Source organism: Pongo pygmaeus, chromosome 3 (genome assembly GCF_028885625.2).
Source record: "Pongo pygmaeus isolate AG05252 chromosome 3, NHGRI_mPonPyg2-v2.0_pri, whole genome shotgun sequence".
Classification (NCBI taxonomy): Eukaryota; Metazoa; Chordata; class Mammalia; order Primates; family Hominidae; genus Pongo; species Pongo pygmaeus.
This window is the reverse complement of record NC_072376.2, coordinates 86335136-86363017: the sequence shown is the minus strand read 5'-3', so window position 1 is coordinate 86363017 and position 27882 is coordinate 86335136. Positions and strand designations below refer to the sequence as shown.

The 27882-nt window shown below is 37.1% G+C and overlaps 1 protein-coding gene across 4 annotated transcripts in view; it reads right to left on the bottom strand.

The window, feature by feature from the left end:
• Positions 1-27474, bottom strand: part of MTHFD2L (methylenetetrahydrofolate dehydrogenase (NADP+ dependent) 2 like) — a 186497-nt gene extending 159023 nt beyond the window's left edge. For 2 of the 4 annotated variants that reach the window (XM_054484934.2, XM_054484936.2), the window contains exons 1-2: positions 18439-18568; positions 16394-16468 (exon numbers count right to left, since the gene is read on the bottom strand). The gene's annotated coding sequence lies outside the window, so the exon portion shown is untranslated. Of the gene's footprint in view, positions 1-16393; positions 16469-16610; positions 16630-18438; positions 18569-27276 lie in introns of those variants that run through there. The other 2 variants (XM_054484935.2, XM_054484937.2) reach the window with 2 other exon arrangements.
• Between the last annotated feature and the right edge of the window lie 408 nt (positions 27475-27882).

The following is a 27882-nucleotide window of genomic DNA, read 5'->3' as shown; positions in this document are numbered from 1 at the left end:
CATCTAAGTTGATTTTTTTCATAATGACAGCCAACACACATCGTTTCATCACATATTTGTTTAACTGTGTAACTGCTTTCCTAATTAAGCTATAATGGATGGGATAATCCCATAAAACAACTTTATTCTTTTTTTCCACTGTCCTCCAAGTTCTTTTTATGGGCAGCCTTATTCCCTTCTGCTCCATGAAATCTTGAACTTGTCCTAAAACTTCTTGGTCCCTTTTAGTTATAAGAATAATATTATTTCAAAAATTATTATTCCTATTTTATAGATGAGGAAACTAAAACACTAAAAGGTTAGGTAATTTACTTGAGGTCAAGTGAGTGACAAGAGAGTAGAGCCAGAAATTTCGTGTCGAGTCAGTGCTTCTTAATGAATGAATGAGTAAATGGACTAAAGGAAGGGAGACCTTGGAGGCTTAGAAGACTTAGTAATCAAAACGAGAAACAATAAGGGTCAGAACTAAGGCTATGTCACTGTGGATGGCAAGGAGGAGACAGATTAAACTCATTAAGGAGGTAAGAGCAATAGAATCTAGTGCCAGACTGAATGTGAGAGCTCACATTTGGCAGCAGGCCTGACTTTCTCTAGCATTCGTACCTCAGCCTTTGAATGTGAGTTTTGCTTGGACCACTACTTCATCTGTTATCTCATGTTATCCTATGGGTAATTATTTAGCTCTAATCCTTTCTACAATAGTAATCAACCCTGCTTAAGCCAATTATCTCAATTCTTGCTGAGCAACTTTGGCCTCCTTGAAAACGCCATATTTCAGTTATTACCTAGAGCACCAGTAAACTACCCTAATAAGATGAGAAAATTTGTCACATAATGAAGTTTTGTTTTCATCTTTGAAGTTAGGGCAAAAACAAGCTACACTAAGTATATTCATAAACTATCATAAAAACTAGCATAAAAATTTGAGAATATGAGTATTGTCATATTTGGTAAGGTAATCTAACAATATGAATTTAAAAACCCACAAATATCTTCATGCCTGATATTTGGCTGTGTTCCCACTCAAATCTCAACTTGTAATTCCCATAATCCCCATGTGTTGTGGGAGGAACCAGGCAGAGATAATTGAATCGTGGGGGCGGTTTCCCCCATCCTGTTCTCGTGATAGTGAGTTAGCTCTCATGAGAGCTGATGGTTTTATAAAGGGCTTCCCCCTGCATTGGGCACTCATTCTTCTTCCTGCTGCCATGTGAAGAAGGACGTTTTTGCTTCCCCTTCTGCCATGATTGTAAGTTTCCTGAGGCCTCCCCAGCCATGTGGAACTGTGAGTCAATTAAACCTCTTTCCTTTATAAATTGCCCAGTCTCTGGTATGTCCTTATAGCAGTGTGAGAATGGACTAATACAATGCCCTTGAATTATATTGCCTTTTTTTGTAGTATAGGCTAAATGAATAATGCAAAACATGAAAAAGGTGTGCACAAAGTGAAAAATATATAATTGATAAAATTAAAAATAATTTAAATACTAAAAATACAGGAGTATTTGTGTAGATTAAGTTAATTAATTACATAAAATTAAAACTAATAAAATTACCAATAACAATAGCAGTTTCTGTAGGTTTGCTTTATGCCAGACACTCTTCTATGTGCTTTACATAGATTACTTCTTTTTTTTATCTTTTATATTTTTCTTTTTTGAGACAGGATCTCACTCTGTTGCCCAGGCTGGAGTGCAGTGGCACAATCATGGCTCACTACAGTCTTGATTTGCCTGGGCTCAGGTGACTCTCCCACCTCTGCCTCCTGAGTAGCTGGGACTACAGGCATGTGCCACCATGTCAGCTATTTTTTTTTAAATTTTTTGTAGATGCTGCCCAGGCTGGTCTCAAACTCCTGAGCTCAATCTATCCACCCACCTGGACCTCCTAAAGTGTTAGAACTATAGGCATGAGCCACCACATATGCTTGATTACTTCATTTAATCTCCTTAATTGCCCTGGAAGATACGGTCCCTTATTACCATTTTACCTGTGATAAAACTGAACTTCAAAGACATTAAGGAACTTGCCCAAGTTACAAATCTATTAAGTGGTCTATCCAAGATTCTGAGAAAGGCAGTTTAATTTTGTACCTAAAAATGACAACAAACTTTTACTAATCTACGAAATGAAAAAGAAATGAAAAGAGAAATTAGAAACTATTTTTGACCCAAACAAAGATTAAAAGAGAACATGCCAAAATTGGGGGAGTGCAGCAAAAGCAGTGCTTTATCACCAACAATATCCCAGAATTCAAATATGAGAATGAGTTAGTTCCCAGGGCCACAAAGAAGTGAAAAAAACTTTGAGCAGTCAGTAAGAGACTCAAGTTTCCATTTCCAAGACTGCTTTCCTCCCAATCTGCCTGGAACCAAGTTTGTGGAAAATTTCCCCCAACTCATGGGAAGAGTGAGATGGTGGTGGACTACCAGCTTTTCCACCATCTTGGGCTCTCTGGCAGGAGATCAGTTCCTGCTTCAACCCACAGGAAGCATCACAAGTGCCTGAAGGGAGAAATACCCCTGAGGACAGCCAGACACAAACGGAGAAGGCAGCACTACCATCCCTAGCCCTGGATACTCTGCTGTGCAACTTGGCCAAAGGAGATGCCAAATCAGAGTGGCTGTTCATCAGCACCATGCTGTAAGAAGTACCATCCACAGGTTCCCTCCTTATGAATCCCCACTAGCCATCCCCTAGGATATCACCTTTGGGACCTCCCCAGGTCCTCCTAATCCTTTTCTAGAGCTAGGGCAAACCTGGGCTTCAGACACATTCTAGTGCCAAATAGGAGAAAGTGACTTAGTGGAAAAGCAAATAAGAAATTCAACAGGTGAATTACAATGACTCTTTATGCAAACATACCCAATAAACACCAAAACAAGCTGAGAGACAGGACTAGGCCAACTAAGAATTTCTAAGCCTGGCTGGGGAAAGTGACTGCACCTACCTTTAAACACGGGGCTTATAACTCAGCTCACACCCAACCAATCAGGTAGTAAAGAGGGCTCACTAAAATACAAATTAGGCTAAAGCAGGAGATAAAGAAATAGTCAAATCATATATCGCCTGAGAGCACAGAGTGAGGGACAATGATTGGGATATAAACCCAGGCATTCGAGCAGGGAGCGGCAACCCGCTTTGGGTCCCCTCCCATTGTATGGGAGCTCTGTTTTCATTCTATTAAACCTTGCTATTGCACACTCTTCCGGTCCGTGTTTCTTACAGCTCGAGCTGAGCTTTCGCTCAACATCCACCACTGCTGTTCGCTGCTCTCCCAGACCCTCCGTTGACTTCCACTCCTCCGGATCCGGCAGGGTGTCTGCTGCACTCCTGATCCAGCCCATGCCACTCTGGATTGGGCTAAAGGCTCGCCATTGTTCCTGCATAGTTAAGTGCCCAGGTTCGTCCTAATTGAGCTGAACACTAGTCGCTGGGTTCCACAGTTCTCTACCATGACCCGCGGCTTCTAATGAGCTGTAACACTCACTGCATGGCCCAAGGTTCCATTTTTCGGAAACTGTGAGGCCAAGAACCCCAGGTCAGAGGACAAAAGGTTTCCTGCCATATTGAGAGTGGTCCGCCCCCATCTTGGGAGCTGCCCGCCACATCTTGGGAGCTCTAAGAACAAAGACCTGCCTGTAACAAAGCCAGACAGAGAAGACTGGAATAATTGATCCTTCAGTGCAAAGACATAGATGTATATCGAAAAGAAATAATAGCAAAGGAGGAGCCATGACCAACCCAAATAGACAGAGCAAGGTACCATTGTCTAATCCTAACAAGACAGACATATGTCAACTTTCTTTTGAAAGGAAAGGCTGAATTTACTTATTTATTTTTCTTAAAATAAAAAAGTGTGTGTATATATATATAATTTATGTATAGAATTTACCATTTTTAAATGTAAAGCTCGTTGGTAATAAATATATTTATATTATTTTCCCCCCTCTCTTATTTCCCTCATTCCCACTGCCATTCTTGGTCTCTGGTAACCATCAATCTGTTATCTTCATGATATCCACTTTTTTTAGCTCCCGCACAAGAGTAAGAACATGCCATATTTGTTTGTCTGTGCTTGGCTTATTTCTCTTAACATAGTGACCTCAAGTTCCATCCATGTTGCTGCAAATGACACGCTTTCATACGTCTTATGATTGAATAATATTCCGTTGTGTATATGTACCACATTTTCTTTATCCATTCCTCCATTTATGGGCACTTAAATTGATTCTATATTTTGCCTATTGTGAATAATGCGTCAGTAAACATGGGAATGCAGATATCTTCTTGATACATTGATTTTTTAAATATATATACCCAGTAGTGAAATAGCTAGATCATATGGTAGTTCTATTTTCAGTTTTTTGAAGAACCTCTGTACAATCTTCTGTACTGGCTGTACTAATTCCCACCAACTGTTTATGAGAATTCCCCTTCCTCCACATACTTGCCGGCATCTGTTATTATCTATCTTTTTGATACAAGCCATTTTAACTGGGATGAGATGATATCTCATTGTGGTTTTAATTTGCATTTCTCTGATATATAGTACTGTTGAGCATTACTTTAATATAGCTGTTAGTCATTTGTATATCTCCTTTTGAGAAGTGTCTATTCAGATATTTTGTCCATTTTTGAAGTTTTAATTTTTTTCCTATTGAATTGTTTGAGATTTTTATATACTCTAGTTATTAATCCCTTGTCAGATAAATAGCTTGCAATTGTTTTTTCCCATTCTGGGTTGTTTCTTCACTCTGTTGATTGTTTCCTTTGCTATTCAAAAGTTTTATAGTTTGATGTAATCCCAATTGTCTATTTTTGCTTTGGTTGCCTGTGCTTTAGAGGTTACATAAGAAATCTTTGTCCAGATCATTGCCCTGAAGTATTTCCTCAGAGTTTTATTCTAGTAGTTCATGGTTTTAGGCCTTAGATTCAAGTCTTTAATTCATTTTGATTTAATTTTTGTGTATGGTAAGAGATAGGGGTCTAGTTTCACTCTTCTGCATATAGTTGTCCAATTTTCTCAGCACCACCTATTGAAAAGGCTGAACTTTCCCCATTTTAAGTTCTTAATGCCTTTGCTGAAGATGAATTGCTGCAAATGCATGGATTTATTTCCAGATTATTATTCTGTTTTATTTATCTATGTGTCTGTTTTTATGCCAGTACTATACTGTTTTGGTTACTATAGCTTTGTAACAGATTTGAGGTCAGGTAGTGTGATGTTTACAGCTTTGTTCTTTTTGTTCAGGATTGCTTTGGCTATTTAGGATGTTTTGCAGTTCCGTATAAATTTCAGATTTTTAAAACATTTCTGTGAAGAATGTCATTGGAATTTTGATGGGGATTGCAGTGAATCTGGAAATTGCTTGGAGTTGTTTTGTCATTTTAACAATATTAAGTCTTCCAATCCATGAGTGGAGAATATTTTTCCAATTTTTTGGTGCTTTCTTCTATTTCTTTCACCAGAGTTTTATAGTTTTTCTTGTGTAGGTCTTTCACATCTTTGGTTAAATTGATTCCCAGGTATTGCATATTCTTTGTAGTTTTAAATGAGATTGCCTTCTTGATTTCATTTTTGGCTAGATCAGTCTTGGTGTGTAGAAACACTACTAATTTTTGTACATTGATTTTGTATCCTACAACTTTACTAAATTCCTGCATGAGTTATAACAGTTTTTTTTTTTGGTAGAGTCTTTAGGTTTTTCTGCATATAAGATGAACAAAGCTAATTTGACTTCTATCTTTCCAATTTAGTTTTCCTTCATTTCTGTTTCTTATCTAATTGTTCTGGCCAGGACTTCCAGTATTATATTGAATAACAGCAAAATAATAGTGAAAGTGGGCATTCTTGTCTTGGTCTAGCCTTTAGAGGAAAGGCCTTCAATTTTTCCCTGTTAAGTGTGATGTTAGCTATGGGTTTGTCATAGATGGCTTTTATTATTTTCAGGTATGTTTCTTCTATGCCCAGTTTGTTGAGGATTTTTATCATAAAGGAATGTTGAATTTTATCAAATGCCTTTACCTTTATGGCATCTATTGAAATAATTATATGATTCTCATTCTCAATTCTGTTAATGTCGTGTCTAACATGTATTGATTTGCATATGTTGAGCCATCCTGTATCTCTGGAATGAATTCTACTTGACAATGGTAAATGAGTATTTTGCTGAGGATTTTTACACCTGTGTTCACCCAGTGATATTGGCCTCTAGCTTCTTTTTTAAAAAAAAATGTGTCCTTGTCTGGTTTTGGTATCACAGTAACACTGGCCTTGTAGAATGAGTTTGAAAGTATTCCGTCTCTCCTCTTTAATCGTTTTGAAATATTTGAATAGAATTGGTATTAGTTCTTTAAATGTTTGGTAGAACTTAGCAGTGAAGTTATCAGGCCCTGAGCTTTTCTTTGATGGGAGACTTTTTATTATGGCTTTGATTTCATAACTCATTATTGGCTTATTGAGGTTTTCTATTTATTGATGGTTCAATATTGGTAGGTTGCATGTGTCCAGGAATTTATCCATTTCTTCTATATTTTCCAATTTGTTGGCATGTAATAGTTCCTAATTGTTTCTAATGATTATTAGTATTTCTGAGGTCTCAGTTGTCATGTCTCCATTTTCGTTCCTACTTTTATTTATTTGGGTCTTCTCTCTTTTTCTTATTCTGGCTAAAGATGATTTGGAGCTCCTTTATATGCTGCTTGCTTCTTTTCTCTTGCTGCCATTACAATTTTATCTTTATGCTTGATCTTTGACAGTTTGATTAGTAAATACCTTCATTAGTCTTATTTGACTAATGTGATGCTCTAAGGCCTTCCTGTACCTGAATATTTATATCTTTCTTATGTTTTGGAAAGTATTCTCTTATTATTTCTTTGAATAAGCTTTCTACCCTTGCTCCTGCTCTGCTCTCTCTTGAACATCAATAATTTTTAGATTTTGTCTTTGAGGTAATTTTCTATATCTTTTAAGTGGCCTTCTCTCATTTTCATTCTTTTTTTTTCTCTCCTCTGTGCATTTTTTAACAGCCAGTCTTTGAGCTCATTGATTCTCTTCTCTGCTTGACCTATTCTGTGGTTGAGATCCCCTGAAGAGTTTCTTAGTTCAGCAAATGTAGTTCTTAGTTACAAGATTTCTGTTTATCATTATTTCAATTTCCTTGTTAAATTTCTCTGATAAATATCAGAATTGCTTTTCTGTGTTATCTTAGAGATAACAAAGTCCTTAAAACAGCTGTTTTGAATTCTTGGTCAGAGAGTTCACAAATCGCCATCTCAGGAGGGTCAGTTGCTGGAACTTTGCTTTGTCTAGAAGGTTATGGTTCCATGTTTGCTGTTGTTTCTTGTGGGTATACATCTATGTATTTGTATTAATGATTAGTTAGTTATTTAGTCCAGCTTTTTCTGTCTAGTTTGGTTTGGTTTTTATTGAATACAGTTGCTTAATGAGTCTTCACTGCCAGCTTGCTGCCTTGTTTTCGGCTCTAGGTGGCGCCATAAGCCTATGTTTACCTTGACTTTTGCAAATGGCCAGAGCACTGCCTGTCCCATAAGGAGGAGGTCCAAAGGAATTACCCTAGCACTGTGGGAAGGCAGGCCGCGGGTGTGTTCCCAGGGGACTTGTGGAACATACTTGCTACATGATTTCTACTGATTTGGCATCTCCTCTGGTCAAGTTACAAGGAGTTTTTACGGCTGAGGATGGTAGTCCTGGCTTCCCTATTTGTCTCTGCCAGCCTTCACGGACATTTTTCTCTCCAGGCAGTCACAGTGCTACCTGTGGTTTAAGGCTAAGGCAGGTCTCCTGGCAGGAAACCGAAGAAGACGGGAAAGCTGGTTGACAATCTCAGTTTGACGTTTTTCAGTGCAGAAACCGTGAGTTGAGGGCAGATTTTTCATGCTGCTGACGCCTGGTGGAATGCAGGGAAGAGGCCTCATGGATGTAGAATCTCGTTCTCCTACCATCTGCTCAGAATTTTTCCACTTCTTTGTAGCTACAGGAATTGTCTCATCCTCATACAGGATTTCTGGGTTGCTGCTGGTGAAGATCTTGCTGTTGTGTATTTCTTTTTGGTTTCTGGTGGAGGGGAGAGAAGCAAGCTTGCTTCTATGCTGCGATTTTGGGATTAGAAAATCAATATGTGAACTTTATAACTAAGAATTCAAAATAGCAATTTTAAGGAAACTCAGTGACCTACAAGATAACATAGAAAAACAATTCAGATACTTATCAGAGAAATTTAACAAGAAAATTGAAATAATAATTTAAAAATGAAACAGAAATCTTGGAACGGAGAACCACATTTGTTGAATTGAAACACTCTTTAGAGGATCTCAATAACAGAATGGGTTAGAGAAAAGAATCAGTGAGCTCAAAGACTGGCTATTAAGAAAATATAGTCCAAAGAAAGAAAAGAAAAAAACAATAAAAAGAAATGAAGGCCACCTATAAGATATAGAAAATTACCTCAAAAGATCAAATCTAAAAATTATTGGTGTTTAAGTGGGAGCTAAGCAAGAGCAAGTGGAGAAAAGCTTATCCTAAGAAATAATAACAGAGCACTTTCCAAAACTCATGAAAGACAGAAATATCTAGATATAGAAAGATCAGGGAACACCAAACAGATTCAACCCAAGTAACACTAACCAAGGCATATAATAATTGAACTTTCAAATGTCAAAGACAAAGAGAACATCCGGAAAGCAGCAAAAGAGTGAAATAACAAAGCAACTCCAGTTCATCTGGCAACAGACTTCACAATGGAAACCATGCAGGCCAGAAGGAAATAGGGCAGCATTAACAAAGAGAAATTGTCTTTCACAGACAAAAGCTAAGAGAATTCACCACTACTAGACCCATCTTGCAAGAAATGCTAAAGGGAATTCTTCAACCTGAAATTAAAAAATGCTAACATATTAGTGTACTAACTAAAAGAAAACATTTCAAGGTATAAAACCCACTGGTAAAATTAAGTATGAACACAACCCCAGAATATGCCAATAGTTTAACTGTGGTGTGCAATCCAATCATAACTCTAGTTAGAAGCTTATAAAAACAAATCTATCAAAAACAATAATAGCGACAACAACCTGTTCAAAATAGATATTTTTTAAATATGCAAACTGTTATAATAAAAATTCGAAGTGTTTATGGGAGGTGTGGAGTTAAAGTGTAGAGCATTTTTTTCATTATTATTATACTTTAAGTTCTGAGATACATGTGCAGAATGTGCAGGTTTGTTACATAGGTATACATGTGCCATGGTGGTTTGCTGCACCCATCAACCCGTCATCTACATTAGGTACTTCTCCTAATGCTATCCCTCCCTTAGCGACCCACCCTCTGACAGGCCCCAGTGTGTGATGTTCCCCTCCCTGTGTCCATGTGTTCTTATTGTTCAACTTCCACTTATGAGTGAGAATATGTGGTGTTTGGTTTTCTGTTCTTGTGTTAGTTTGCTGAGAATGATGGTTTCCAGCTTCACCCATGTCTCTGCAAAGGATGTGAACTCATCCTTTTTTATGGCTGCATAGTATTCCGTGGTGCATATGTGCCACATTTTCTTTATCCAGTCTATCACTGATGGGCATTTGGATTGGTTTGACGTCTTTGCTATTGCTATAGTGCAGCAAGAAACATACCTGTGCATGTGTCATTATAGTAGAATGATTTATAATCCTTTGGGTATATATCCAGTAATGAGATTGCTGGTCAAATGGTATTTCCGGTTCTAGATCCTTGCGGAATCACCACATTGTCTTCCATAATGGCTGAACTAATTTATTCTCCCACCAACAATGTAAAAGCATCCCTATTTCTCCACTTCCTCTTAAGTATCTGTTGTTTCCTGACTTTTTAATGATTGCCATTCTAACTGGCGTGAGATGGTATCTCATTGTGGTTTTGATTTGCATTTTTCTAATGACCAGTGATAATGAGCTTTCTTTTTATATATGTTTTTTGGCCGCATAAATGTCTTCTTTTAAGAAGTGTCTGTTCACATCCTTCACCCACTTTTTCATGGGCTTGTTTGTTTGTTTTTCTTGTAAATTTGTTTAAGTTCTTTGCAGATTGTGGATATTAGCCCTTTGTCAGATGGATAGATTGCAAAATTTTAATCTCATTCTGTAGGTTGCCTGTTCCCTCTGATGATAGTTTCTTTTGCTGTGCAGAAGCTCCTTAGTTTAATTAGATCCCATTTGTCAATTTTGGCTTTTGTTGCCATTGCTTTTGGTGTTTTAGTCATGAAGACTTTGCCCATGTCTATGTCCTGAATGGTACTGCCTAGGTTTTCTTCTTGGGTATTTATAGCTTTAGGCCTTATGTTTAAGTATTTAATCCATCTTGAGTTAATTTTTGTTTAAGGTGTAAGGAAGGGGTCCAGTTTGCGTTTTCTGCATATGGCTAGCCAGTTTTCCTAATACCACTTATTAAATAAGGAATCCTTTCCCTATTGCTTATTTTTATCATTTGTCAAAGATCAGATGGTTGTAGATGAGTGGTGTTATTTCTGAGGCCTATGTTCTGTTCCATTGGTCTATATATCTGTTTTGTTACCAGTACCATGCTGTTTTGATTACTGTGGCCTTGTAGTATAGTTTGAAGTCAGGTAGCATGATGCTTGCAGCATTTTTCTGTTTGTTTAGGACTGTCTGGGCTATATGGGCTCTTTTTTGTTTCCAAATGAAATTTAAAGTAGTTTTTTCTAATTCTGTGAAGAAAGTCAATGTAGCTTGATGGGATAGCATTGAATCTATAAATTACTTTGGGCAGTATGGCCTTTTTCACAATATTGATTCTTCTTATCCATGAGCATAGAATGTTTTTCCATTTGTTTGTGTCCTCTCTTATTTCCTTGACCAGTGGTTTGTAGTTCTTCTTGAAGGGTCCTTCACATCCCTCGTAAGTTGTATTCCTAGGTATTTTATTCTCTTTGTAGCAATTGTGAATGGGAGTTCACTCAGGATTTAGTTCTCTGTTTGTCTATTATTGGTGTATAGGAATACTTGTGATTTTCGCACATTGATTTTGTATCCTGAGACTTTGCTGAAGTTGCTGATAAAGCTTAAGGAGATTTTGGGCTGATATGATGGGGTTTTCTAAATACATAATCATGTTACCTGCAAATACAGACAATTTGACTTCCTCTATTCCTATTTGAATACCCTTTATTTCTTTCTCTTGCCTGATTGCCCTGGCCAGAACTTCCAATACTATGTTGAATAGGAGTGGTAAGAGAGGGCATCCTTGTCTTGTGCCAGTTTTCAAAGGGAATGCTTCTAGCTTTTGCCCAATCAGTATGATTGGCTGTGGGTTTGTCATAAATAGCTCTTATTATTTTTAAATTTGTTCCATCAAGGCCTAGTCTATTGAGAGTTTTTAGCAGGAAGGGGTGCAGAATTTTATTGAAGGCCTTTTCTGCATCTATTGAGATAATCATGTGGTTTTTGTCATTGGTTCTGTTTATGTGATGAATTACGTTTATTGTTTGGCATGTGTTGAACCAGCCTTGCATCTCAGGAATGAAGCTGACATGATCATGGTGGATAAGCTTTTTCATGTGTTGCTGGATTAGGTTTGCCAGTATTTTATTGAGGATTTTCGCATCAGTGTTCATCAGGGATATTGTCCTGAAGTTTTCTTTTTTTTGCTGTGTCTCTGCCAGGTTTTGGTATCAGGGTGATGATGACATCATAAAATGAGTTAGGGAGGAGTCTCTCCTTTTCTGTTGTTTGGAATAGTTTCAGAAGGAATGGTACCATCTCCTCTTTGTACCTCTGGTAGAATTCGGCTGTGAATTTGTCTGGTCCTGGGCTTTTCTTGGTTGGTAGGCTATTAATTACTGGCTCAATTTCAGAACTTGTTATTGGTCTATTCAGGGATTCGACTTCTTCCTGGTTTAGGTTTGGGAGGGTGTATGTGTCCAGGAATTTGTCCATTTCTTCTAGATTTTCTATTTTATTTATGTAGAGGTGTTTATAGTATTCTGTGATGGTAGTTTGTATTTCTGTGGGATCAGTGGTGATATCCCCTTGGTCATTTTTTATTGTGTCTATTTGATTCTTCTTTCTTTTCTTCTTTATTAGTCAGGCTAGTGGTCTATCTATTTTGTTAATCTTTTCAAAAAAAACAGCTCCAGGATTCATTCATTTTTTTGAAGGGTTTTTCGTGTCTCTGTCTCCTTCAGTTCTATTCTGATCTTAGTTATTTCTTGTCTTCTGCCAGCTTTTGAATTTGTTTGCTGTTGCTTCTCCAGTTCTTTTAATTGTAATGTTAGGGTGTCGATTTTAGATCTTTCCCACTTTCTCCTGTGGGTATTTAGTGCTATAAATTTTCCTCTAAACACTTCCTTAGCTGTGTCCTGGAGATTCTGGTATGTTGTGACTTTCTTCTAATTGGTTTTAAATAACTTATTTATTTATGCCTTTGTTTCATTTAGTTATTCAGGAGCAGGTTTTTCAGTTTCCACGTAGTTGTGTGGTTTTGAGTGAGTTTCTTAATCCTGAGTTCTAATTTGATTGCACTGTGGTCTGAGAGTCTGTTTGTTATGATTACTGTTCTTTTGCATTTGCTGAAGAGTGTTTTAATTCCAATTATGTGGTCAATTTTAGAATAAGGATGATGTGGGGCTAAGAAGAATGTGTATTCTGTTGATTTTGGGTGGAGAGTTGTATGGATGTCTGTTAGGTCTGCTTGATCCAGAGCTGAGTTCAAGTCCTGAATATCCTTGTGAATAGTTTTGTTTTTTAGTTTTCTCTTTCATTTCTATTTTATTTGTCATCTCCTTAAAATAACTTGTTATATTTAAAAGATGTTTATTGTAAGCCTCAAGGTAACCACAATGCAAAAACCTATAATATTACAGTAAAAATAAAAAACAATGAATTAAAAGCTTACTATCAGAGAAAATCACTTAACCACTAAGGAAGATGGTAATAAAGCAAGAGAAGAGTCTCAGAACAACCAGAAAACAAGAAACAAATTATCAGTAGTAAGTCCTTACTTATCAATGATAGCACTGAATACAAATGGTCTCAATTCTCCAATTGAAAGTTATAGAGGTGCTGAATGGATAAAGAAACAAGACCCAAGTACATGCTGCCTTCAAGAATGACAAGCAATTTAGAGATTCAATGCCATCCCTGTCAAAATTCTGACTTTCTTCCCATAAATAGAAAAAAATCCTCAAATTTATATAGAACCGCACACTAAAAAATTGCCTGAAGAGCCAAAACAATCCTGAGTAAAAAACACAAAGCTGGAAGCATCACACTATCCGACTTTAAAACGTACTACAAAGGGATGGTAACCAAATTAGCATGGTTGGTAGAAAAACAGACATGTACACCAATGGAATAGAATAGAGAACCCAGATATCAATAAACACATTTATAGCCAAGTCATTTTCTACAAAGACACCAAGAACAGACAATGGGGGAAGGGCAGTCTCTTTAATAAATGGTGCTGGGAAAACTGGATAACCATATGCATAGAGTGAAATTAGACCCCTATGTCTCAGGATATACAAAAATTTAATCAAAATGAATTAAAGACTTAAATCTAAGACCTGAAACTATGAAGCTACTAGAAGAAAACATTGGGGAAACATTGCAGGACATTGGTCTGGGCAAAGCACAGGCAACAAGAACAAAAATTGACAATTGAGATTACATCAAGCTAAAAAGCTTCTGCACAGCAAGGAAAACAATCACCAAAGTAAAGAGACAGAATGGGAGAAAATTTTTACAAACTATCCATTTCACAATTATTAGTAACCAGAATATATAAGGAGCTCCAACAATTCAATAGCGCAAAACAAAATAATCTGATTTTAAAATGGACAACATATCTGAACAGACATTTCTCAAATGAAGGCATGCAAATGGCCAACAGTTATATGAAAAAAATACTCAACATCACTAGTCACCAGAAAAATGCAAATCCAAACCACAATGAGATATCATCTAACCCCACTTACAATGGCCTTTATCAAAATGACAGGTAATAATAGATGCTGGTGAGGATGGAGAGAAAGGGGAACCCTCATACATGTTGGTGGGAATGTAAATTAAAATGACCACTATGAAAAACGGTATGGAGATTCCTCCAAAAACTAAAAATAGAACTACACATGACCCAGCAGTTAGCTACTGGGTATATATCCAAAAGAAAGAAAATCGATATATCAAAGAGATATCTGCAATCCCATGTTTATTGTAGCATTAGTCACAATAGCCAAAATATGTAATCAACCTAAGTGTCCATCAATGGATGAGTGTATAAAGAAACTGTGGTATATATACATAATGGAATATTTTTCAGCCACAACAACTATTGCAATCCTGTCATTTGCAGCAACATAGATGGAACTGGATGTCATTATGTTAAGTGAAATAAGCCAAGCACAGAGAGACAAATATGGCCTATTCTCACTCATATGTGGGAGATGCAAAAGTAGATATCATGAAGATAGAGAGTAGATTGATGGTTACCAAGGCCAAGAATTGTTGGGAGTGAGGAGGAAGAACAGAGATTGAATAGTGAGGACAAGTATACAGTTAATTGAAAGAAATAAGACATTGTGTTCTGTAGTTCAGTAGGGTAAGTCAATCTGTTGTACATTTCAAAATAGCTAGAAGAGAACAATTCAAATGTTCCTAGCACAAAGAAAAGTATTTAAGGTGATGTACATCCCAATTACCCTGATTTGATTGTATTAATTCAGTCTCACACTGCTATAAAAAACTGCCCCAAACTGGGTAATTTATAAAGAAAAGAGGCATAATTGACTCACAGTTCGGCAGGGCCAAGGGAGGCCTCAGGAAACTTACAATCATGGCAGAATGCATCTCTTCACAGAGCAGCAGGACAGAGAATGAGTGCCAAGTCAAAGGGGAAGCCTCTTGTAAAACCATCAGACCTCATGAGAACTCATTCACTATCAGGAGAACAACATAGGGGAAATCGCCCCCATGATTCAATTACCTCCCACCGGGTCCCTCCCTCGACACCTGGGGATTATGGGAACTGAAATTCAAGATGAGATTTGGATGGGGAAACAGCCAAACCATATCATGAATGTATCAGATTATCACATGTATCCCCAAAATATGTACATCTATTATGTATTAATGAAAAAATAAAAAAAAGCATACAATAATCATACAAGTACATACAATAAAAGATATAGTATGAGCTCAGGGAGGACACCATATTTGTTATGTTTGTTTTTGAATTATATACTGGTAAGGGGTGCTTCTTACATATTCATTCCCTGACTTAACTTTGTTGTAATAAACTTTAAAGCTGCACTATCCGCCTCTTATGTCTATGGCCACACACACACACCAGAGAAAAAGTGTGACATTAGAAACAAAACTAGATATTTTAAGAGGTTTGATGGTGGACAGCAAGGTGTGGATATTGGAAGACTCATGTTTACTCCTCACTAGGATAAGGAGTAAGCATCCCTCCCCACATCACCCACCACTACTATGACCTTTGTCACTCACAGATTCACCAAAAATTGAGTAATTATCTTGTTTTTATTAATCTTTCTGAAATGTATATATAGTTCACATACATTTCAGTGTTTAATATTAGAATTATTTTGATCTTTATTTAGAAGTTTGATGATGTTTTGTGGCCAGAAATATGCCTTAGAAACTTAACTATTATTTCTACCAATTAGTTTATAATAAAATCTGTTTTGCTATCCATTTCATTTAAAGTCACAGTTTCCAAGAATCTATTGATGAGGTTAAGTGAGGACTTACAGTACACTGCTTTAGTGAGTCATTAGTTAAAGACTGCGCCCAAGGCCATTAATTTTCCAATATTTCCAACCTGGGCCTTGCTAGTGTAGTGGACGCTGGTAACCAGAGAAAGCCCTTGGAAGACAAAACAGTGAGCATTGAAGTGGTGAAGATCAGATGATATGGGTGGGTATCCAATAGCATAGGCTATAGCTCTAACTTTTATTCACTTCAAGTTTTGTTAACATATTTAATAAGAAATTCTTGGAAACCATGGAATAATGCTCTTTCATTTTTTCTTATTCATTTTTCCTTATTTCTAAATACAAGTAAAATTTTTAAAACCATAAATTAAAAGAGAATAAACAAATTTTGTTATGCTTTTGTTTTGAGAAATCAATACTCTTTGAGGTTTGCTATATTGCTCTACATTTTCAATTATTAAAAAAGCAAATTACTATCGTGAGTATTTTTTCTATCATTGAGAAAAAAGCTTTTAAATAGAAGCAAAAAAATAAATAAAAGTGAGATTCCATTAGGTAAAACTCTTAAACTGACATTTGTGAATCTTTCCTATTAGTTTCATGACAAATGAAATTTGAGAAATTTGAGAAATTGGGAAAAATTAACTCACCTTCAGACTATCTGCACAACCTTCTTACATTTGCTGTATGTTCAGGCAGAGGTCTCTTCATGAATAAGCTTCACACTAAAGAGAGAAAAAGACTACTTAGGTAAATTACTTATCCCTTTGCAATTGGAAATCATGGTCATTTGGCTCAGTGGTAAATGGAAATGATCCTAACAGGATTTTTTCACAATTTTCTGGGAGCTGCAGGAACCCCACTTACTTTTCCAAAGGCCACTGAATCCAGCTTTCACAGTGAAAGGAATTCCCAGGATACCTAGAGTCATATTACTTGGGTTAATCAACATGTACCTGGAGTTGCTTCACTCATGCTAATTCCTATTTCAAATTTAATTATCATGTTAGAAACTTTCTTGTGCTTCTCTAATTACTTTAACTCTGCAAATGTCAGATTATCTACCTCCCCACAATGTGTTTTAGAATTTGCTTATATAAAAAAATGAAAGTATTGCTCTGGAATTCAGAAGCAAGGGAGACACAATAGCTAAAACTAACCAGATGTCAGTACCATGTTATTTGTAAAGGCAGAATTTTTTTTTTTTTTTTTGCTGTTCTGTTTACTATTGTACTCCCAGCACCTAAACAGTCTACATGTACAGAAGCAAAATAACTAAGAACTTTTGAAAGTACTTACATGATTTCTTAATTTTTATAATATAATCCACTCTGAATAATTCTGAGTTCTTTAATAAATTTGATATGCAAAGGTATAAAATGTGTCCTCATGCACCGGCATTGTGGTACTGTACTAATACTTGGCACAATGGAAGCAGTGAACATAGCAAGGAAGTAAGGACTGCTTTCATCAAAGGGCACAACTCTGCTAGATACCATTTAAATTTGAATATGATGATTTTTAGGACCATGGGAAATGTCTTAATGAAACAGGTTGCTACAAATAGAAAGACTAATTTTAGACCAACCCTTGAAATTAATTTCCTTTCTTTCAAAATGATTCTCACTATTTTGAATATCAATATAAAAACTAATATATAAGTATATATAAATACATAAAACTATAAATTTATTAAAATTAATATTTTATATCCATATGGCCATTCTTCTATTTGATTTTGCAGTATTCTTCATGATGCTATAATGCTATTTATAGGAGATAAACAATGATCTTATCAACAGATATATCACCTTCAGAAAGAATGAACAGAAACATGACTATTTTACAGAGATGTCTTGTATTTAAAAAAAAAAAAAAACTTTTAATGCTGATAAAACAAAAAAGCAAATACAGAAAACACATGCTAAAAACACACTATTTGTTATACAGCAGGATCTTAAGATGGTCTAGGGCCCATCAGAAGTTTTCAAAGCAGGCAGAAAATGATTACTGTCTAAGCCTTTGTCAGTAGAACACTGAGTAAAAATACGTGGTTACCTAGTTCAATTTTAATAGGCAATATTAACCAACTGTGGTCCCCAATGGAATATAATATAAATTATAAATCAATATATGTATATATAGTGATATATAATATGTGTTATAGGACAAGTTGTGAATTTTAGCAACTAAATGTCTACATCAATGCAAATATTACACTTTTCTGAGAGGTATAGAGATAGAACCTAAATAATTCCAAATTTAATGCAAATTACAGCTGACTGATGCATTAGGGACAGTAGGCATAGTGCCTAGGGCCCACAATAATTTTAGAAGCCCATGAAATTGTTTTAATTACCTTTAAAGTCGGAAGAAAAACATGAAGCTTTAGAGTCTACGAAAGTGTTATTATTTCTCACAACAGAAATAAAGAAATTTTTAGGGCCCATAAAAATCCCCTAAGTTACATAAAAAAAAAATTTAAGTATTGATATCATGATGGCTCAAGAGTCCCACAAAGGTAAAAATGTCTAAGGCCCACAAAACTTATTTTGTACTCATGACAACATCAAGTGAATGCAAATGGGGATTTTTTTTGTTTTAATAAGCAAATCTCAAAGCATTTTGGATAGCCTTGCTTTCGGAGAATCATACTTAGACAAAAGAAAACTATTGATTAGAAAGATGAGCCTACCTTCACACAGTGCTACAGAAAGCATGCAACTGCCAAGAGAGCAGTAGAGCAACAGCCAGCTTGGAAGTCATATTTACACTGGATTGTTTCTTTCCAGTTTCCCACAGCCCCTAGACACTGGAGTGCTTAGCTGTCCCTGGGGACTTGTTGTGCTGGCTGGAGTGCTCCTGAGGCTTTTTATATTATTGCAACACTAAATGTGTGTGGATACTCATCCTTGCACTATGTTACTGGAAATTACACAAAATTCAATATGCCACTATGCACTTTGAAACTAACCCTGACAGAAACAAACACTCCCAGGTCTCAGCAAATTTTCAGCATGCTTAAAATTTAACCTGATTTAGTATAACTATTTTGTTAAATGTACACACCTCTTAATTTGATTATTTTTATTTGAATTCCTAATTTTGTAGCATTTATACTTCGAAATAAACTTAAAACTTAACATGGAAAAGTTGAAAGAAGAGTCTAATGAATTCCAGAATTTTTTTTGCCCAGATTATCCAGTATTTCCTAAGAACAAGAAAATTCTCTTATAAAAGCAGAATACAACTATCAAAACTAGGAAATTAATGGTGATGCAATGCTAATACCTAATCTATAGATTTTATTCAAATTATGACAATTATCCCAATAATATCCTTTGCCATGATGGGTGGATGAATGGATGGATAGATAGATAAAACTGTTTCAGGATCCAGTGCAGGTTCAAGTATTGCATTTAGTTGTCATGTTGCTTTAGTCTTCTTTATTCTGGAACAATTCCTCAATTCGAATTCATCTGATGTTTCCTTATGATTAGGTCCATTCTTGGCACCAATATTCCAGGATGCTGTTGTATACCTCTCAGTACATTTTATTGTAATATATCCCTGTTATGGTTTGGCTCTGTGTCCTCACCCAAATCCCATGCTGAATTGTAATTTTCAGTGTTGAGGGAGGTACCTGGAGTGAGGTGATTAAATCATGGGGATGGATTTCCCCCTTGCTCTTCTCATGATAGTGAATTATCATGAGATCTGATGGTGTAAAAATGTGTGGCACTTCCCCATTCACTCTCTCTCTCTCCTGTCACCATGTGAAGATGTGCCTGTTTCCCCTTCACCTTCTACCATGATTATAAGTTTCCTGTGGCTTTCCAGCCATGCTTCCTGTACAGCCTGCAGAACTGTGAGTCAATTAAACTTCTTTTCCTTATAAATTACCCAGCCTCAGTTAGTTCTTTATGGTAGACTACAATTTGGAATACAACCCCTATTTCCAAATACACAAAAATAATTAAAAGGATTTCTCCCCAGGAAGTAGGACATTAAAATATGTTTATGTCCTAGAAAAAAAAAAAGAATTGCTGAATATATTAGTTTGCTATGGCTGCCATAACAAAATGCCATGGACTGGGTGGCTTACACAACAGGAATTTATTTTCTCACAGTTCTAGAGGCTGGAAGTCCAAGATCAAGGTTTCAACAGGTTTGATTTTTTTCTGAGGACTCTCTCCTTGGCTTGAAGATAGTTGCCTTCTCATTGTGTCCTCACATGCAATGGTCCGCAACCTTTTTGGCACCAGGGACCAATTTCATAGAAGACTATTTTTCTGTGAATTGGGATAAGGGGATGCTTTAGGGATAATTCAAGTGCATTTACATTTATTGTATACTTTATTTCTGTTATTATTACATTGTAATATATAATTAAATAATTATACAACTCACCATAATTTAGAATCAGTGGGAGCCCTGAGCTTGTTTTCCTGCAACTAGATAGTCCCATGTGCGGGTGATGGGAGGCAGTGACACCTGAAGTATATTGCTTATGTCCAGTCTACTCCATAATCTCATTTTGGTTGCTGTCACTGCAGAAAACCCTGCTTCACAAAGATAGGATATTGGAAATGGAAGCAGGATTTTCAGTACTTTTGTGGCAATCTCAGGATATTCCACCTTGACTTTAATCCATAATGTGTGGAGATTTGAAGTTGTCTCAAACATACTTTTAAGGCCATTGCCATTTGCCATCTCAAGCAGTTGATCCTCTTCTAGCACGGACAAAGTCAGTTCACTTGGCTTATTCACAAATGGGTCACAGATTCATTCTTTCCCAGTTCGAGGGTCTTTTGTAGTTAGAAAATAATGCTTAAACTCGTTTGAAAACTGAGATAGGTGATTATGCACTAGCTGGGAGGAAGAAGGCCATGGCTCAGTCTTTTTCAAAATCTTTGCTAATTTTGGAATATGTCAAAAATCTCACTGTTCACTTGTTGCCCCCATAATTCCACTTTGGCTTTGAATGCAGCCCCTCTATCTGCCAACTTGAACACAGCTGTCATTCTCCTCTGAAGTGAAAGACTGAGTTCCCTGAACAGGTTGAATATGTCACACAAGCAAGCACGTTTTTTACCTATTCTGTGTCACTGAAATGTGCTGCCAGTGGTGCCTCTTTTTCTAAAAGAAATCTCTGGAGTGGCTCTCATAACTCAAACACTCTGGCCAGTGATCTACCTTCAGAAAGCCATCTCGCTTATGTCTATAAGAGAAGACTGTGTGCTCTGTGTCCATCTCCTTGCAGAGCTGCGTGAACAGATATGAGTTAAGGGCAGGCACTTTAATGTGGTTAATAATTTTAATCACACCTTGCAAAATGTTGTTAAATTTAGGTGACCTTTTTTGGCTAGATGACATTTCTCTACGGATGACACAGTGTGAAGAGTTACATTCAGAAGTGACCTCATTGACCCAAGTAGTGAAACCAGAAAGCTGTCCAGTCATGGCAGTCAGTCCATCCATGCATATACTGACACAAAATGACCAATTGAGTTTTCCTGATATGCAATCATTCAAGGACTTGAATAGTTCTGCAGCTATGGTATTAGTTGGCAACAAAAGTGCACATAACATATCCTCATGCGCATCTTCTGAAAAATATATTACACAAAAATAAGCATTGTTGCCTTACCAACATTGGTAGACTCATCAACCTGGATCATGTACTGCGGTGGCTCATTAACTTTCTGTAGCAATTGTGCCTCAACATTCTCTGCTATTTCATCAAATCATCTAGTTATGTGCTAGCCAAATGAGAAACACATGCCACCTTTTGAACTGCAGCCTCTCCTAAAAGTTCATGATATATGCCCTTAGCAGCAAGCAAAATCAACTCTTCACCAACAGCAAAGGGCTTCTTAACTTTAGCAATGTGGTTAGCCACTACGAATGACATGATGCTGTCAGTACAGACACATTTGATAAAATGGTGGCCTTCAGTAATTGCTTCTTTTCTTCTTGTTCATGCTTTTTTTTTTTCTTTTGAAAAACTCCAAAGTCTTGTTTAACACAGGGTGCTTGGTCTCCATGCAGTGAAGCAGTTTTGAAGGTTTCATGGCTTCATTGGATAGCCAGTCACCACATATTATACAAAGAGGGCTTGGAGAATGTGAATTATCTGGTGCAATGACCCTCTAATTTAAGTAGGACTCATGGTATTTTTTTTTTTTTTTTTTTTTTGAGATGGAGTCTCGCTCTGTTGCCCAAGCTGGAATGCAGTGGCATGATCTCGGCTCACTGCAAGCTCTGCCTCTCAGGTTCACACCATTCTCCTGCTTCAGCCTCCCAAGTAGCTGGGACTACAGGCACCCGCCACCACGCCCGGCTAATTTTTTGTATTTTTAGTAGAGATGGGGTTTCACCGTGTTAGCCAGGATGGTCTCAATCTTCTGACCTCGTGATCCGCCCGCCTCGACCTCCCAAAGTGCTGGGATTACAGGCATGAGCCACTGCGCCTGGCCAGTATTTTCTTTTAAAGGCAGCTTTCTTTTTGTTGGCAGTCTTAGAGTCTTCTGCTGTCTCATCATTGGGTCTTTCTCCCTTTTCAAAGAAATTCTCCATTGATGATTGTTTTTATTCATTTGGGCTAGGGTTAGCTTGTGGGCTTACCAAAACTGATTGAGACAAGTGTGCAGTGCAGGAAAGAGCTGCGGATGGAAGTGGCAAATAAAATAATGGGCAGGACACACATAGACTAAAATAAGTGTCAGATTCTGACTTAAAGCCTGCCATCAGATGCAGCTGTATAGTTGAAGTACATCAACTCACTTGCCACTATTAAGCCAGCCACCAGATGCAGCTGAATTATCACCTGCCACTCACTGACAGGGTTTTGATATGAGTCTGCAGGCCACTGATTTATTATGGTCTCTGGGCAGTCAAACCTCTCTGCTAATGTTAATCTGTGTTTGCAACCACTCCTCAGAGCTAGCATCACCACCTTAGCTCCACCTCAGATCGTCAGGCATCAGATTCTCATAAGGAGCATGCAATCTGGATCCCGCTCATGTGCAGTTCACAATAGGGTTTGCGATCCTATGAGAATCTAATGCCACCACGGATCTGACAGGAGGCAGAGCTCAGGAGGTAATGTGAGCAATGGGGAGCGGCTATAAATACAGATGAAGCTTTGCTCCCTTGCCTTTGGCTCACTTCCTGCTGTGTGGCGTGGTTCCTAACAAGCCATGGACCACTATCAGTTCTTGGCTCAGGGTTTGGGGATCCCTGCTCACATGATCTTTTCTCTGTGCGTATGCATCTCTGGTGTCTTCTCCTCTTCTTATAATGACACCAGTCATCTTAGATTAAGACCAATCCACATGACCTCATTTAACCTTAACTACCTCTTTAAAGGCCCTATTTCTAAATACAGTCATATTCTGAGGTGTACTGAGGGTTCAGACTTTAACACATGAATTTACAGCAAATGCAATTCAGTCCATAATACTTAATGAAATGCTTTTGCTCTATTTCTACTGTTATTTATTTTGTTTTATAAGAAAAGTTTCAGTTCCTGGTATACTGTGCACTGTTGAAGAACCTTTGCAGTAATTACAATTAATAAGTACTTTATTTTTATGTAGCACCAATGAACAGCTGAGGCCTATATATTTTTTCGTGTGAGTCAGGAGAGGACAAAAGAGGGTTAAAATCTGTATTAATGTGCTCACTAGACAAGAAAAGCAAACTTTTATTCTATAAGTGTTTAGTTTTTGATATCTTTAACTTTTGATGTTTTACTAAACTTAATTATTTGTTCATTAACTTAATAATGTCATTTAATAGAATCAGTGTTATTCATAATTTCATAAATACTTTTTCAACATCCTATGTACCAAGCACTGTGGTAGGAGTTATAAGTACAACAGTAAATAGGATATATGGGAAAGATATTTAAGAAAGCTATATAAATAAGATATCTCTTCCCTTATAGGTCTTTCAGTCTAGTGAGGATATGAAGTGGCAAGTAAAATGTATCAGCAGAGTATTATATCACGGATAGGTACAGAGCTCATGGAAGCAAATGGACAGGACTTTGCATCTGTTTGGTGGGAATTGATATAGACACTGAGAATTAGGGTTGAGCATAGAGTTCTTAAGACAAAAGTGATGGGTGAAAAGAAGAGGTGACCGTTCTCAGAACCACAGAGTGTTTACATCTCCTTTAGAAACCCTGGGCCTGCTGCAGAAGCAGCTCTCATGAGGGAAGTTGCTGCATGGACTTTCAGGCCACTGAGTGACTCTTCTTGCAAAGAAATGACCCCAAATACTTGAACCTTTGAACATGAGCTCAGGGAAGCTATTATCTATATATAGATCCTGCATATAACCTATGCATTCTTTAAAATTCAATCCAAGTAGCACCCCTACTTGAACGCTTCCTGAAAGAGCATTCTTTCACCCTCCACCTCCCTGTACCGATTAAGATCTGAAGGTTTGTTCTCCATGCCTGGGAACATTTCTGTACCTTGCAGCCTGAAAACCCACTGTACCTTTTCTTAACTGACTTCCTGGTTGATTTCCTCTTAACAATAGTAGCTGAATCTGAATCCCAGGCACCTCACACATAGTAAACACTCAAGAAAAATCTGCTGAACAGTGTTAGTCTTTCACAGTCATTCTGGGTCAGCAGCCAAAAGATCCTGTGTCCGAGGCCAGGTTCCTTCTGTTGGCTCCATTCTAAGCTCAGCATGCCATGACTCACTGTTTCCTAGACAATGTCATTTGTTGGCATGGCTATGAAGCCCCGTCCACTTGTGGACTTTCCCAAGGACTTCAGAATCTCCCTTTAAAATCCCTTTCTCCAAGCATTTCCATCACAGAAGCCTTAAGATCAAAGGAGTTATAGAATATTGTTACCCTGAGGATAAATCAACTATTGCCAAACATTTCCCAAATGAACTTTGCTTTCAGCATCTACAAAAGAGAAAACAATATGTGGTTTACTTTATAAATTTGGTGAAATAAAACCTAACAAGCTAATTTTAATGTAGCAGACATGAGTGTGATTTGAGTGGAGAACCAGAAAGATAGAATGATATCTATATGCCTAGTCCAAACTACCACTTTAGTGTCAAGGAAAGAAAAATCTCTTTGAACCAAAGCCAAGGAAAACTTTTCATAAAATCATGTAGGTCTGTTTCACCATTTTGGCCATACAAGAGCATCTTCTTTCATTTGTTACTGTTACTAGTTACTAGGGTCACAGTTGCTAACCTAAAAATAAGGATGAACACTTTTAGATAATTTAAAAAACAATGCCAGTCAGATAAATCAAGACATAATCACAATCATAGGCAAATGTACCATTAAGCTAATTAGAGCCCCTCACTAGTTCAGGCTTTTTTCAGGGCCTTGGGAGGGGCCCTAGGAATGTGCTCATGTGGTCATATAGTTTTATACAATTTGCTGAGAAGTCATATATTTAATCAAGTTGATTAGGACTGCTTTTTTTTTTTTTCTCACTCTGACTTTATTTCTTTACAGTTCTCCTTGTATTGGGTGATGTTGGAGTAGCTAGACATGTTTTTGAGATGTGGCTTGGGGAAGTTGAGTTGAGGGTACTCAAATTTAGTTTAGCTTTAGTGATATGTATTTTATTGGTTGACAGTTATGTTATGAATGGTTCTGGTTTTACTAGCCATCCTGGTGTGAGACTGGCTCCCAGGTATACTCCTTTGCTTACTGTGCACACTCACTCAGAGTTCTGATGCAGAAGTCAGATTGTGTCCTAATATACACAATACCAAAATGATGCAGGTATGGAAGAGACAAGGTTGAAATGCACAGATCCAGGAGCTAGTCTGGGGAATATTATTCCAATAATCAGAGTGAAGAATCATAAGCAGATAATTCACTTTATATCAATCCTAGATAAAACCCCTCCCCTTCAGAAATATACTCAACAATACAGGGTCTTTGATTACAAATACTTTATAGTTTTTCCCTTATTTGATTGGAATGATCATGTTCAATTGGAATTTAATAATGTTTCATAGAATATCAGAATTTGTGTGTTTGTAGAGCATGTACCTGTAGTAGCATGACAAACAGTGAGTTCATCTGTATTTGATGCTGCATACTTTATGCATTCGGCTATCAATAATAGCTATTTTTATTGATAAATGTAATTTAATTTAATCACTTATATTTACATTGCTAATATACAAGAGTATTTCTTTCAAACCACACGTTAACACACACTAAAGGGCAACGCCGTTAAAGCAGAAGAGGAACTTTGGAAACTATGCTGTCTGAAAGGAAAGCAAAGCACTCTTCATTAACAGCTAGTGGGCTCCTAATTTCTGCCCATGAAGGCGTGTTCATACTGACAGAGCACCCCCTCAAGGGGAAGAACCATCTGCGCTAATTCTTGTTGTCCTCTTCTGAGCTAGTGTGCTCATTGTTCATACAAACTAGTGTGTCAACATTAAAGCAAAAAGGGAGTTGAATCAATAAATGACTTGGGAGGCTCTCATAGTTGTAATAACTATGGCGACAGAAGAACACTGGCCGTAATATTTGGTATTAGCATTGGTGTCTGGATCTGTAACTAAAAAAGCTTCTTCATTTCTCCAAACTAATAGATATGACAGATATTGCCACACTTAGCTCTACTTAAATAAATATTCTAAACTCAATCTCAAATCCACTAATGGAATTTCTGTTGCAGTCTCTCCTATAGTCAAAAAATAATTAGAGTAACAGAATAGTAGTTTTATACCAGATAGATATTTGAAGAAGAAATAGTCCTCATATATACTCAAATATTCTCAAAATGTTTCCCTTGCCCTCCCCCTAATACCATCATTTCTTTGTTTCAGGGAAATGGCATTTTAATAAAACACTTACTGTGATGTACCATTTACTGGGCAAGGGCAGCTGCCTGGCCAAGTTGAAAGAGCACAGAAGCAAAGACTTAATGCTTTGATCTAGAATCCTGGCTCCACAACTTCTCTGAGTCCCAGTTATCTCATCTATCAAGGGCTAATAATCCTTCTTTTTGAGGTTGGTGTGAGAATCAAATGAATTAATCCATATAAAAAGCCAACACACTGCCTATCCTGGAGCATGTATTTTAATTCCCATGCTCTTTGCAGCTTTGCCCATGACCTCTACTGAAGCCTTAAGACCCACAAACCTAGACATTAATTTGTATGCTAATAATCTCCCATGTTTGTGAGAGTATTTGGAGCTTTCATATTCATCTACCATTGGTAAGAGAGAGGTTAGCCAGCTTACCTGAGGTCCCACAGCTGGTCAATTACAGGGCTGAAATGGTGAACTGCAGGCCCAGTAGGCTACCTACTCTCCACTCTCTCCTACACAGCCTCTCACATAGCTTTGAAGGGGAACAAGCAGTGCTTTTCAACAAAGGAAAGTGTGCTGAATCCATGAATTATTACTTTGGCCTAGAACATTTCAAAAGAAGAGCTTAAGGCAAAATTTAAAATTATAAGAGAAAATAACTCCTACTTCCCTGACCTGTTTTTTTATCCCAGTTATGGCGACTCACCTCCTTTGCTTCAGGCATCTTGCTTGAGTGCTATAGTGCATCATAGGATATGCTCATCATGGAAAAACAAACCCAGTACCCAAGGAGAAAAACCAAGCCCCCACTAGAATGTCAGTTCCATAAGGTCAGAGATTTTTCTATTTTGCTTAGTGATGTCTCCCAAGTTCTTATAATACCACCTGGAACATAGTAGGTGCTCTGGTGAACGAGTCAGTTCTATTGAATAAGAATGAGAATGTGAATTCTAACATCACAATGGAATCTCAGGCAACTGTGATCTGGCCCTTAGTCTGAATTCCCATAGCACTTAGGAAAGTTGGCCTGGAATTGCTGTCAGGGATTGGGTGAGGTGTCAGGTGGTCTCCATCTACACTGCAAACTCCTCTAGGGCAAGGGCTGGACCTTGTCTTTCAGCTCAATGCTAATCCCTAGCAGGTGTGTTTTAAACAGACACATACACATGCATGCATATATATATATATATATATATATATATATATATATATACTCTTTAGAAACTGATGTTTGTACAAATTTGATAGTAGTTTTATAGGCATATTTCTACATAATAGATTCAATTTGGTTTAAACCACAGTAATATGGGTA